The 13,151-nt window shown below is 47.4% G+C and overlaps 1 protein-coding gene and 1 long non-coding RNA gene across 2 annotated transcripts in view; one reads left to right on the forward strand and one right to left on the reverse strand.

The window, feature by feature from the left end:
* Window positions 1-4,083, reverse strand: part of LOC119171800 (uncharacterized) — a 69,354-nt gene extending 65,271 nt beyond the window's left edge. Inside the window, exon 1 of the mRNA XM_037422666.2 lies at window positions 3,941-4,083. The gene's annotated coding sequence lies outside the window, so the exon portion shown is untranslated. The remainder of the gene's footprint in view (window positions 1-3,940) is intronic.
* The window catches only part of LOC142803859 (uncharacterized), a 220,117-nt gene that overhangs the window by 25,737 nt on the left and 181,229 nt on the right, over window positions 1-13,151 (forward strand). The gene's annotated exons all lie outside the window — the stretch shown is intronic.

Consider the following 13,151-nt stretch of genomic DNA (forward strand, 5'->3'; position numbering starts at 1 on the left):
CTAAGGAGGAGAAGAATTCGGCTCCTTGTAGGCTGTCAAGAGCGTCGTCTATGCGCGGTAATGGTAGACGTCTTTCCGCGTCACCTTGTTTAATCGCCGGTAGTCGACGCAAAATCGAATCGATCCATCTTTTTTTCGAACTAGAACGACAGGAGATGCCCAAGGACTGTGCGATGGTCGAATAACGCGACGGCGTAGCATCTCTTCGACCTGGTCGTTAATGACGTGACGTTCTGCAGCAGAGACACGGTACGGTCTTTGACGCAATGGCTGGTGCGAACCGGTGTCAATGTAGTGGTGCACTGCGGAAGTCCGACCCGATTGCGGCTGAGAAACGTCGAATGAATTCGCGAAGTGCTGGAGGAGATTAAGAAGCTCGGCGCGTTCATGGGCACTTAAGGTGTCGGCGATGGAACTCGAGAAGGTGTCACTCGATGAGCACTCCAGTGGGGAAAGGGCATGAAGTTCGGTCGAGGCGCTACTGCACGATTCGTCTGGCATGTTAAGGAATAAACAGGAATCGAGGTACTCCACTCGACCGAGACATTCGCCGGCAAGTAGCGTAAGCGGTGCAGAAAGGGGGTTGTGGACGAAAATATTGCTTCGGCCCGCAGTGACGTCGAGTGTAGCGAAAGGCAAGGAAACGGCTCTGCGGCTCATGAAAATGTCGGAAGGTGTAAACATTACTGTAGCATCGTTATAGTCATCGCAGCAAACCGGGACAACGGCAAGAGAGGCTGGCGGAATTTCAGTGTCCTCACGCACGACAAGTTTTGGCGACCGCTCAAGGGTTTCGTGCAAAGGTTCGTCACACAGGTGCGAAAATTGAACTTCAGCGCGTGCGCAGTCGATGATGGCATGATGATTTGACAGAAAGTCCCACCCGAGGATAATGTCATGCGAGCACACCGATAGGACGATGAACTCGACAACGTACATAGAGCCTTGGATGAATATGCGGGCCGTACAGGTGCCAAGAGGTCGAACTTGTTGTGCGCTAGCTGTACGAAGCGATAGTCCAGAGAGCGGCGTGGTCACTTTGCGTAGGGAGCGGCAGAGCTGGGCGGCTATAACAGAAACGGCAGCACCTGTGTCGACGAGGGCAAAGGTAGAAACACCATCGACAGATATAGCGACGACGTTAGCTGGTGAAGTGCGAGGACTTGAGCATTTCGACGACGGCGCAGTTCTTGCCTCTGGAACTGCGGCGTTCAGTTTTCCCGGTTGGAGGAAGCGGGTCTAGGACGCATTGGGGACAGTGATCGCCTTCGAGGAGATGGGGAGCGGGGAGAGTGAGTTTGAGGCTGGTGTGACCGAGACTCAGGAAAGTTAGTGCATCCATACTGCGGTGAGGGATAGGGAGCAGGTATGTGCATGGGCTGTGGGTCATACGGTAACGGCCGAGTAGCGTCGCGGAGTGGTTGGAAGCGACGGCGACAATATCGTGCCACGTGTCCTGGAGTACCGCAGGCGTAGCAGATCGGGCGATTGTCAGGAGTGCGCCAGGAATTGCTGACTCGTGGTGCGGCCCAAGGTGTCGAAAATGGGGCGGATTGGGGAGCGACTGAAGACATGGGTGGCAAATTCTGCTGGCGGGGTCTGCTACGTACCACCTGGGCATACGTAAGGGGCGCGGCCACGGGCTGCATAGCCGGCGCATGGGCAACAGGCATGGCCACAGGCTGCTGGTGGGCAGCGACGGGAACAGCCTGAGCTACCTCTTCTGCAATAACGTCGCGGAGTGGTGAGGGCAGACGAGAGGACGGCGGCTGCTGCGTGAAGGGAATCAACGACAGTTGCCGAGCTACTTCTTCACGCACAAAGTCTTTAATCTCTTGCAGGGTTGGTGAGTGGTCGTGAACAGAAGTGAGACTGGAGAGTGAGTCGGCGTGTGAGGAAAATGGGCGAGTCAGGGCGCGCTGCTTGCTCAACTCGTCGAAACTTTGACACAAAGTGACAAGTTCCGCAACGGTGGCAGGATTACGGGCAAGGAGCAGCTGATATGCACCGTCATTTATCCCTTTGAGGATGTGTTGAATCTTCTCCGACTCGGGCATGGTGGTGTTGACACGGTTGCAAAGACCAATAATGTCTTCGATGTAGCTGGTGAAAGATTCTGTTGGCTTTTGTGCGCGAGTCCGCAAGCGTTGTTCGGCTCTGGACTTGCGGACTGCGGGTCGGCCAAAAACGTCAGCAAACAAGGTTTTAAAGATGGACCACGTCGTGATGTCGTTTTTGTGGTTGTTATACCACATTTCGGCCACGTCAGTGAGGTAAAAGATGACGTAAGTCAATTTGTCCGCGTCATCCCACTTGTTGTTAGCGCTCACCAGTTCATAGTTAGCGAACCAGTCTTCCACGTCGGTCTCATCAGCTCCGCTAAAGACCTTGGGCTCTCGCAAACGAAGAACGCCGGGGTTGCTGGGGGATGGAGTGGAAGAGCCAGGTTGCGCGTTGTTGGTAGCCATGATGGGAGGTAGCGTTCGGTTGCGCAGCTCCAGGTTCAGGCGACGGCGAATGGCAGCACCCAGGTTCAGGCGACGGGGAATGTCAGCACCTTCCACCAATTGAAAAAGGGTTTATTGACGACTGTTGCGACGGTGGTTCTACGAAGAAACACGATCGTGCAAGAGCAACGGTCAAGCAGATGGCGGCCAAGATCAGCACGAGCCGAGCGAGCGAAGCCCAGCATTCAGTACCCAAGCGGTGGCGATGTTGCTTGCCAACGACGCTCTTTCTTCTTCACAATATATATATGTTTATATATATATATATATAACAAGGGCTTACAACTTGCAACATGCTAAGCATTGCCTTGTTTTCTTTTCTTTTGCCAAGCATCTTACAATTCCTCACTTAGACTAGATCTGCGATAGTTGAAGAAAGCCATCTTTTCCAGCTGTTCTACAGCTGTTCTTTTCATCCAGACGTCACTATAGAAGACAACTAACGAGTTTATTCTGCAAACTCCGCATGATGTAAAAGTGCTTTAGTCAGACCAGCATAGTCACTCAACACTCGCCTAAGACAAGGTGGTGTAAATTTTGATTTTTTTTCTTCTGTACGTCAGGCCGTACGGTCATTTTCGGCAACTTACGTTAAGAATTAAAAAGATTTCGTGTTAACCCTTAAAGATATATCGGAACATTGTATGTTTAGTCCAGCAAGACGTCCAGCATCCAGTTTCTAAGCGTAAAGGCTGATGGAATGTGCCGAATCCTTAAGAGCACGCTATTCAATAATAGACGCTCCTAGGAGGCAAAAAAAAAAAAAAGAATTGAATAGTGGTACAATGACATGGAATAAAAGTGAAGCTAAGTGAAAAGTCCTTAAAGCTAATTAGTTCGTTGCCATATCTATACAGAAAGGGATGAATGCGATAGGAACTTCGCGCAAATGAGATCACACAAGGAGGCGAACTGTAATGTGGGCCTATGGTGACGCTGACGTGGGGTAAGACTGGCGGCTGGAGCCAACACTACCTAGAGGGAATTCTTTCTCGGTGGCACTGCTGGAGCCCCTATCCAGCTCCCCCCCCCCCCCCCTCTCTCTGAACTTTTCACACACACCCTTTTATTGAAGAGCATAAGTAAATTTTCCGCTCCCCGCGCCCCTGGAGGAACTCGCTTTCTCCAACACCCCACCCCTCCTTCCTCAGTGAAGAAATCCTGGCGCTGCCTCTATTATATGAGCTGTATGCGTGAGGCGCATAGATTTAGCCCACTCGTATAGGTTATCGCCCAGTAAAACGAGTGTGCGAAAAATGAGTTAGCAAGACCTCGTGGTCGACGCCCATAACCGACATCTCGGTTTGTCAGTCTCTGAGCCGGAAGTCGCCGACGCGCGTCCTGTGTCAGCTTTGTTTCGAAGTGGCGCGTCTCCGGATAGCTTTAAGTTGCGCAACGGGTAAAAACGTGCATATGGAGCCAAGTATACTCACCTGCGCTGCACTCCTACGCGTGACAAGCCGGCGTAATATAGGTTAGTTTGCATTCGTAAGCATCGTCCACCGCGCCGCTAGCGTGCTTGCTGCCTTGACTAGGCATGCATTCAGCATCCGTCTACTCGAGCAACTTATTCCCAGCATCGGGTGCACGGTCTCGTGTTGAGTTTTTTGAACACGTGCGGTTAGCGCTGGAAGAGAGGTGACATCTACCGGCACACTGTTCAAATGATTGTGTGGTTTTTCCGACGTGCAGCGCAGCCTATTGTAATCAGAGGGCGCTGCACTTCAAAACAAAGGCGATATTTCCATATTTACATCTCATTTTATTAGGCATGAGTGGAGGAGTTGTTCCTACGTCGCAGCAATACATACGCCGTCTTATCTGGGAGAGAGTGCCAACTGCGGGGGCGGTGGGGGGTGGAGGTGCCTATTTTTTTTTTCTGTAGGCTGTCCGCACTGGCAAAACAAAGAAATGGGACGAGGTGCCTTGCAAACGGCAGTCACGCAGGTATGCAGTGCATTTTGACAGCGCAGCTGTTTCAGCTGACCGTTAGACCGTGTGGAGTGAACAGAAAACTCTCAGCGTTGATTCTGCACGCGCCCTCTTCATCGTCTTCATCTTCTGCTTCGTTCGCAGAACAGAGAAAAGTGTAAATTGAAGGGTCCGTTTTCTTCGTTAGGCACAGTAATAATTAGAGCTAACAAACTTTCCTTCACATTGCTGTCTGCTAGTTCCCATTGATATTGTTTCCACAACATGAATCGATTAATCTGGCGTGGAATAGTAAACAATGCACAGTTTATGGCACGGAATAGAAAACAATGCACAGAGAGAAGAAAGGGATAGAAAGAAAACAGAGAGAATAAGAAAAGGAACAAAGACAGAAAAAGGTAGAGAGAGGAAATGCATAGACAGAGAAGCAAAGATACACAAAAATAAATAGAAAAGAGAGAGCAAGACATAAGGGGAAAAGAAACAGAGAGAAAGTAATAGATAGAGACAAGGCTAAATAAATATGAAACGATAAGTGGAAAATATATGAAGAAAAAGAGAAGAGAAAGAAAGAAAGATTGAAAAAGAAAAATAGAGAGAGAAGGATAAAAATGAAAATAGAGGCAATAGACAAAAACGAAAACGGAACAAGAAACAGACAGAAAGAAAGAGAGGTATAGACAGAGATAAAAATAAGCAAAAACAAAGGAGGTCGTACAACTCCGCACTTCCTTCGAGCTTGGCTGATCTAGTGCGACGCCGGAATTTTTCTATTTTATTACATAACCCCTGTTTTTCCACGATGATTTTCCATTCCCCATCGCGACGCGAAGTAGAGACTGAGTAAGGGAGCGGAGACAGATAATATTTTCATTAGGCATAAGTGTAGGGGTACTTACTACGTCACAGCAATAAATGCGCCGTTTTAGCCGAGTGCGCCTTTGGCGGTTCAAGCCACCTCTGCAGTTAAAGCCGCCTGTGAGACTCTTTCACGGCTTGGGCACCAACATAGCGCCAGAGACCATTGACTAGCAGGGGCTTCGTAATAGCAAAATGTTCGGTCGTGTTTTTATTCTGTTTCACTTGACGTCAAACTTACATCACCGGCGACGTTAGCCCAGACGGAAGGCCAATTTAACGCTGTGCCAGTCTACGCACAATTTATGTTTCTTTTTCTTCCAAAGTTAATAGCTTTGCCTGCTTCATTTCAAGGGCTGGTCCGAGTCGATTGCCGCGCAGAAGTGTCGAATGATATTGTTTGGCTGAGCTCGCTTAGATAACGCTAAACATTTGGGGATGGAGGTTCCGTCTAAGTTTCCAATTGATCAACGCTTGCGTATGATTCTACTTGCATATGATACAATGGCTGCGAAAGATAGCGGCGGCGTGCGATAAGCCTGAAAGAAGGCACTTCTGCACTGTAGAAGAATTCGCAAAGCATTGCTGTTTAAGTGCCTTAACTAATGGAAAGCATCGTGCAACAATTAACTGTTTCTTATGCATAAATAAATTCATTTTTGAAGGTTATTCTGATTAGCCACTCGCAAAATGATCATCAGTCAGTACACCATTCTCAAACTTTCGTGCATGAGTTCAGGCGAGCAAAACAAGCCCAAAAGTCAAATATTACCAATCGCGATTCACACGAAGCAGAACACATTGATTGATTGATATGTGGGGTTTAACGTCCCAAAAACACCATATGATTATAAAAGACGCCGTAGTGGAGGGCTCCGGAAACTTTGACCACCTGAGGTTCTTTAACGTGCACCCAAATCTGAGCACATGGGCCTACAACATTTCCGCCTCCATCGGAAATTCAGCCGCTGCAGCCGCGATTCGAACCCGTGACCTGCGGGTCAGCAGCTGAGTACCTTAGCCCCTAGGCCACCGCGGCGGGGCACGAAGCAGAACACAGAATATTGGTAATTACACATAACCTAAAACGCGTGATCCTAGTAAGAGACTTGTGGAATTACCAATTATTATGTGCTGACGACTGCACATGAAGAGTGTAATTTCTACTAATGCTGACCCCGATTTACTTAAAGATTCGTTTACACCATTTTGCAGGAGGTGAGAAAGAAGAAAAACCATAGTTAATTCTGTGAAAAATAAAAAAAAGGTCTCCTTGTTTCTGCAAGCGGAAATTGCTCCTTTATGGGCTTCTCCCACTAACGGGTGTCTCAATTCAATTACCGTTGCTTTACCTCAACATCTCACATAATGCTGCCAAGGCATATTGGATAAACAAGCACTGAAGAAGTTTGGTTGCCTAAACAGTACATTGCAAGACGCTTCGCGTGAAATGACATTGCTAACTTCTCAATCAATCATCCGCGCAATCCTCGAACATGGGTGCCCCATCTGTAACCATTATATCTAGCATTACTATCATTGAAACAGTTGAAAAGTATTCCACATGCCGTTAGAAATGAAGCTTCATACCTTCATCTCTTCTTGTTGCACCTGCAGGTCCATTGGCGTGAATCATAGGGGGTCATAGGGGTGTGGACCCCTGTTTAGGCTGGGGGACATCCCTTGCTAGTGTGCGCCATTAACCTCTAGGTTTAGCGCCTCACATATTTACATTACTTGACAGTTAGGTACAACGCATTCAACTTTTTTAAAGGCTGATTATTTTTTAGTGTGTACCTATGTTCATAACCCATGAACTGTGTGAGACTACGCCAATTGCAAAAGCCGCTGGACCAGTGGCTTTGACAGTGGCGTCTCGATCTACACCATATAGATGTATTATCGCTGACTGCCTGCTTGTGTGCATGTTGTGCGATGGGCTATCTTTCTGCTTTCTCTTCCTCTTTCAGTATCCTTGATCCCATTCCCACGTGTTGGTTATGAAATCGCTTATTCTGGACTGATTATACTTTTACTTTTCTACCATTTATTCTCTCTCCATTACTTCAAATCGTGATTTTATTATCGTGTTAATAAAAATACAACCCACATTAAAAATACGGAATGGCTACCATAGCCTGACTGGTGCTCCCACCTCCTTTGTTATTCTTGAGGTTTTACGCCACTGACTAGGTCAACAGCCTGTGTCTTGTCTTGTCTTTTCGCCTAGAAGATCTTGGCTCATACCCATAAAAGAGATTGGCCACATAGTACCTTATAATGGAAAATTTTTATACAACGCGTGCTAAAAAGCGAGAAATTCGATAAGAACAATAATAATGTTTCTTTAAAAAAGGTGAAACAGTGCAACACACTTCGATAAACCAGAATACATAAAAGAAATTAGCAAAAATAAAGAAGGGGGACAAATAATTCGATATATCTGGCAGTACCACTAGCAGCGTATGCTTCCGGTTGCCTGAATGAATTTATGTAGCACTGACAGAATAGCACTGTGGCCCGCGCCCAACTGACTGGCTGCAAACGATAATAGGATGGATGTATTGACTGGCGATCCGAGAATACCAATAGGTCTTTCAAGAATTATTCGGCGCAGTGAGGCGAAGCGGCGGCATGTGAGAAGAAAGTGATCTATTGTTTCCGGTTCATTGCAAACTGCACATAGGTTAGTTAATGAAAATCCTGATTTGTTGAGATAAAAATTTAACCAAGGAACTCTACAACGAAAGCTTGTGAGGGTCACCTCACATTGACGGGAAAGGCATTTTGCTGTGCTCTATGTGAATTGCAAGTGCCGAAATTCTTCAGATTGTAGGAGCGACATTTCGTTGGTTTTTAAGATTAACAGGCGTTTGAATCGTTCGGCAGTAATAAAAGGAAACTGTGGAGCTACTAGCACCACCGGGAAATTTAAAAATGCCGAAGCGAGCGAATCAGCAATTTCATTTAGTACAATTCCAGCATGCCCGGGGACCCAAGTAAACCGAACTTCTGATAGGCTATGCGGTACGAGAGATCAAAATATCCTGAGAAGAGCAGATGGCTTTGCGGATGGTAAATGTGTACAAACAGACAAAACACACAAAATAATGATAGCTTTTGATTGCTGAGAACTTAGTTTTCGAAGAGCTAATGTAATAGCCAAGAATTCTGCGAGATAAATTGGCGTGAAGTCAGGCAGTTTGAGCGCAAAAGACCAAATAAGCTGATGAGAAAAAATACCTACTCCAGCCTTCTGAAGATTTTGCGCTTTGATTTGAAGATTTTGAAGATTTTTTTCCTTTCAATTCTGAAGAGAGAAGTGAGGCTAATAGCCTTTGAGACATACACGGGTTATGTGAAAATTATAATATTTGTTAGATTTCAATTTGCAAGTGAACTTTTGAATATGCGTTATAACTGAAGAAAAAAAAATAGAAAACGCTTTCTGGGGTTCAGTACAAGACTTAACCTCGGTCCAGTTTAAGTCAGTATGGCGGTTGTGAAATTTTCTTTATCCAGAGCATATTTGGAATGACGAAGAGTACAAGGACGTAGTTGTCGATTTAAGCGTAAGAGCAAAAGATAATAATCAGTAGTGTCAATGACGGGCACTTTGACCTGAGAAGATATTAGTGAGTTGGAGAAAGCATGATCTATCAGCCTCCCAGCACCACTGGGAACTTGCCGTGTAGGAACATCAATTAAGGATTCCAATCTATAGCTTTGCAGTAGACTAGTGTAAATAATAATAACAGGTGAAGTGTAATTAAGTTAGTTAATGTTGATGTCACCCATTAAAATGGCAGTTTTATTCTCAAGAGAAGTGTTATGTAGCACATTTTCAAGATTAGAAAAAAATAGCTTCGACTGGGGGAGATCGGTAAAAGCAGACAAATATCAAATGTATCTGATCGCAAGATGGAGATCAATTAGCAATTTCAATCCAAACTGATTCGCAATTAGGTACAGGCAAGTGCAAATCATGTGTTCTAATATAAGAAAGATCAGGTGATATATAAATGGCCGCACCGCCATGACTGCCAGTTGTTCTATTACAGTATTCCAAGTTATAGTTTGGGAAGCAATAAACCACTTTATTAAGTGGCGAGAGCTGTCAGGCCATTCCTGATCGCCACCTCGTCAGCGCGTCAGATGGCCCGGAGCTGGGTGTCCTAGCTTGTAGTCGTGAAGATCCTCTCCCAGGCCTCACTTGAAGGTGACTGTCTTAGGAAGTTTGGGAGGGGGGGGGGAGGGTTCTTGCTGCATCCCCAGATGATGTGGTACAAGGTTGTGGGCTGTGTCTTGCAAAGGGCGCACGTAGATGTGAATAAGGCTGGGTATATGAAGCCGCCGCCAAGTGATTTTCTGAGCTTTGTTTAGTTGCGGGTGCGGGGGTTGTCTGGTTTGCCTTGATAGCTTGTAGTACTGCGTGATGTCGTGAAAGGTGATGAATGGTTCGGTGGCTGCGGTATCGTGGTCCGAAGTGTGGCCCACCGCTCGGCGTACGAGTCCTGGAGCTTGTCTGTGGGCGGCTTTGTTACACGGGTTTCTTGCGTGCGCTGGGACCCAGATGAGCTGAAATAAACGGGGATCGTCATCGTCGGTGCTGCTGGAAGTGGTGTCGACTGAGGCGTTGCGTGCCGTTTGGGGCAGAGGACGGAGTATTCGCGCCGTGGTTGGGGAAACAGTGCCACGGGCAAATCGGGTGATGGCAGATTTGGAGCCACTAATCATTGTTTTTAATCCGGCTATTGCGGCGAGTGCTATGGAAGCTTCTTCGGCTTCGGTTGGATCCTGTGTACATATGGAGCCTGTGCACATCGTGGTAGGCTCTTTATCGACTGGGGTACGTTTCGATGAGACATTGATAGCATATGCCTGTTTTGGGACTGGATATCTTGCCGCGTCGACGTGAGCCGCCTTAGTGTTCATGTCGTAGGTACTGTGAAGGTTTCTGGCGCGGGCCGATCGTCTACCGCCATGAATGCCGGCCAGCATGTTCTTCGGCAACGGCTGCACAATGAAGCGCCGTCTGATGAGGGGTGGTAGCGAGACCAAGTCTTGTCCGCTTGGTGACGAGGGGATGCCGATACGTTGGAGTATCCATCTTCCAGTTTTACTACCACGCAATCATTCAATTTGGGCAGTTCGGTGTGCTTCGATATGTTCATCTATTGCATTGTGAATTCCCAGGCTGAGGAGGTGCGTGGTCGATGTGGTGCGGGAGAGGCCCAAGGCGATCTTGTAGACTGTGCGAATAAGTCTGTCAACTTTTTCTTCTTCAGCCTTGAGGAGTCGTAGGTACGGTAAGGCGTAAGTGATTCTTGTGGTTACGGAGGCATTCAACAGCTGGAGAAATTAATTTTCTTTCATGTCATGTTTCCGCCAGAGATTCTTCCTAACAGACGGGCAGTCTGAGTGACGATGACCGCAAACCTCTCTAGTGCGATGGTATGGCTCCTGCCGGCTTGTACGTGAAGGCCGAGAACGCACATGTGCTGCACTATTGGTATTTCGAATCCGGCGTTCCTGAGAGTGATGGCTGGTAGTGGCGGGTGTTCAACGTCATGGTAGTCAGGAGGACTAAGAAAGATGAGTTCCTATTTCTCCACTGATCACTCAAAACCCGCACGCGCGACGTATTCGGCCACTGTCCACGGCGCGTTGCAGTGCCTCCTCGATCTGTCGTACGGAGCCGGTAGTGGTCCATACCATCACGTCGTCCGCATATAAGGTGTGTCGGATGTTGGGTATGTGGTCTAATAACTGTGGGAGTTGGCTCATCACAAGGTGGAAGAGGAAAGGTGAAAGAACGGCTCCCTGTGGCGTGCCTTTTGTTGGATAGGGCTGGTCGCTTCATGGCGTTGCTGTAATTCAGGGAAAAGTTCCACAGTGCGGCTTTGTAAGAAGAAGCTTACGTAGTTGTAAATACGTTATCCAGGGTTTGTTGAAACCGCGTGCTGGGCTATCGCTTGATGTCTCACGTTATCGAACGCCTTGCGTATGTCAATGCCTAGCATTGCTCGCGTGCCCGCACGTACAGGATCTTTCAATAAATCGTGGTAAATTTGTACCAGGGCGTATTGAGTAGATAAGTGGACGCGAAAACCAAGCATGGTTGGAGGGAAAAGGTATTGCTCTTCTGCAAGTGTTTCTAGCCGAGCCAAGACCACATGCTCAAAAAGTTTGCCAAGGCATGAAGTTAACGAGATGGGGCGAAGATTTGATAAATATGCCTTTTTTCCGGGCTTTGGTATAAACACTATTTTCGCGTGCTTCCATTCTTCTGGTATGCTGCCGGCATGCCAGCAGTCATTGAAATATTCAGTGAGGGCAGTTACTGACCTTGCGTCCAGGTAGCGGATTGTTTTGTTGGAGACGCTGTCTCGACCTGGTGCCGAAGTTGTGCGAAGCTTTAGAATGGCTGCATACACTTCGGCTTTGTGATGTTGGCATCAAGAGTTGGGTTTGGTTTACCTCCATAGGGTGGTAGTGGTGTCGCTGATTGGCGTGCTTGGTTGATGTATTTGTCCGCCAGGTTGGTTAGTAGGCCTTCGTTTGATTGAGGGTGTTGGTGAACAGGTCGCTTAAGTCTGTGCCGTGCGGCTCTTTCCGAGTCGTCGGGATTGAGTAAGTGGCATAACAGGTGCCACGTCTTCTTGTTGTCTAGCTGTCCATTGAGTCCGTTGCACAGCTGTCCCCATTGTTAGCGGGCGAGGTAGGTACTGTGTCGCTCGATTTCCCCAGAAGGGGTCTGTATGCGGTGACGCAGTTTCTTGTTCTAGTGTTGCTTCTGCCATCTATGCAGGAGGCTTGCGTGTGCATCCCACATGTGAAGAAGACGAGAGTCTGTGGCAGGCGTTTCCTCTGCTGCTTTACCTGTGCGTCGCACGTGGTCGTTTGGCGAGGCTGTCCATTCCTTTTATGCGTTCCGGGGCTTCACTTTGGCGGACGTCTCTGAATTTGGGCCACTCCGTGATTCGAGCGAGTGCTTTGTGTACTCTCTTGGGAAGCAATAGAGATTTCTGTCACGAACTGATAACCATGTTTCTGTTATGGCAATCGAAAAAGAGTTACTATGGAAAGAAAGATTATGGATTTCATTCAAGTGTTTACGCAGGCTCCTAGCATTGAAATGAATGATAGAATTATATCCACTTATGAATGAGTTAATACGGTCTGGTTCTGTAAAAGCATTCATGTTGGCGCGAGAAAAAATGATGCAATGATCACATTGTGCTAGGCTTAGTCTATTTTGGTCGAATCAGAGTCATCGCGCATGCGCAGAACTCAGGAATGCGCAAACTCTGCGTATTCCATTAGAGAAGCGCGACGCGACGAGCGGGCGACTGCAGTTGTCACGTGACGTCTGTTTTAGAGAGCGGTACGCGCATTTGTAGGTCTTCTTCATGAGATCATTGCGCAGTTTCATCGGTTCGATCATTGCCAGCAATATCACAATGGTTCGGCATCCACTGAGATGAGCAGGCGCCCATACAATATGAACAACCAGCTCGTCTCGAACGATAGCTACAATTCTTGGCGCTTCCGGTTTAGCACTGTGCTTAGCATAATTTTTTTACTGTGATTTAGGAATCGCTGACTATGAGTTCGGCTTTTGTGGATGTTAGCGTCATAGCCACTTGACTCCGCCACTTCTGCTTTTCTTGTGCGTATAGTGAGAGAGACCTTAGAGTTCTTCTAAATATTCGTTCCTCCTGCCGCCATGTTTCGGTCATTCTCGCATTCACCTACATCAACGTAGACCAAGTTGCGCTAACATTTTTCGCAGTAACACCTCTGAATGTGTGATAAGCTCTGCGTTATTTATGGCAAGGAGAGTGTAGGGGC

Source organism: Rhipicephalus microplus, chromosome 3 (assembly GCF_043290135.1).
Source record: "Rhipicephalus microplus isolate Deutch F79 chromosome 3, USDA_Rmic, whole genome shotgun sequence".
Taxonomy (NCBI): domain Eukaryota; kingdom Metazoa; phylum Arthropoda; class Arachnida; order Ixodida; family Ixodidae; genus Rhipicephalus; species Rhipicephalus microplus.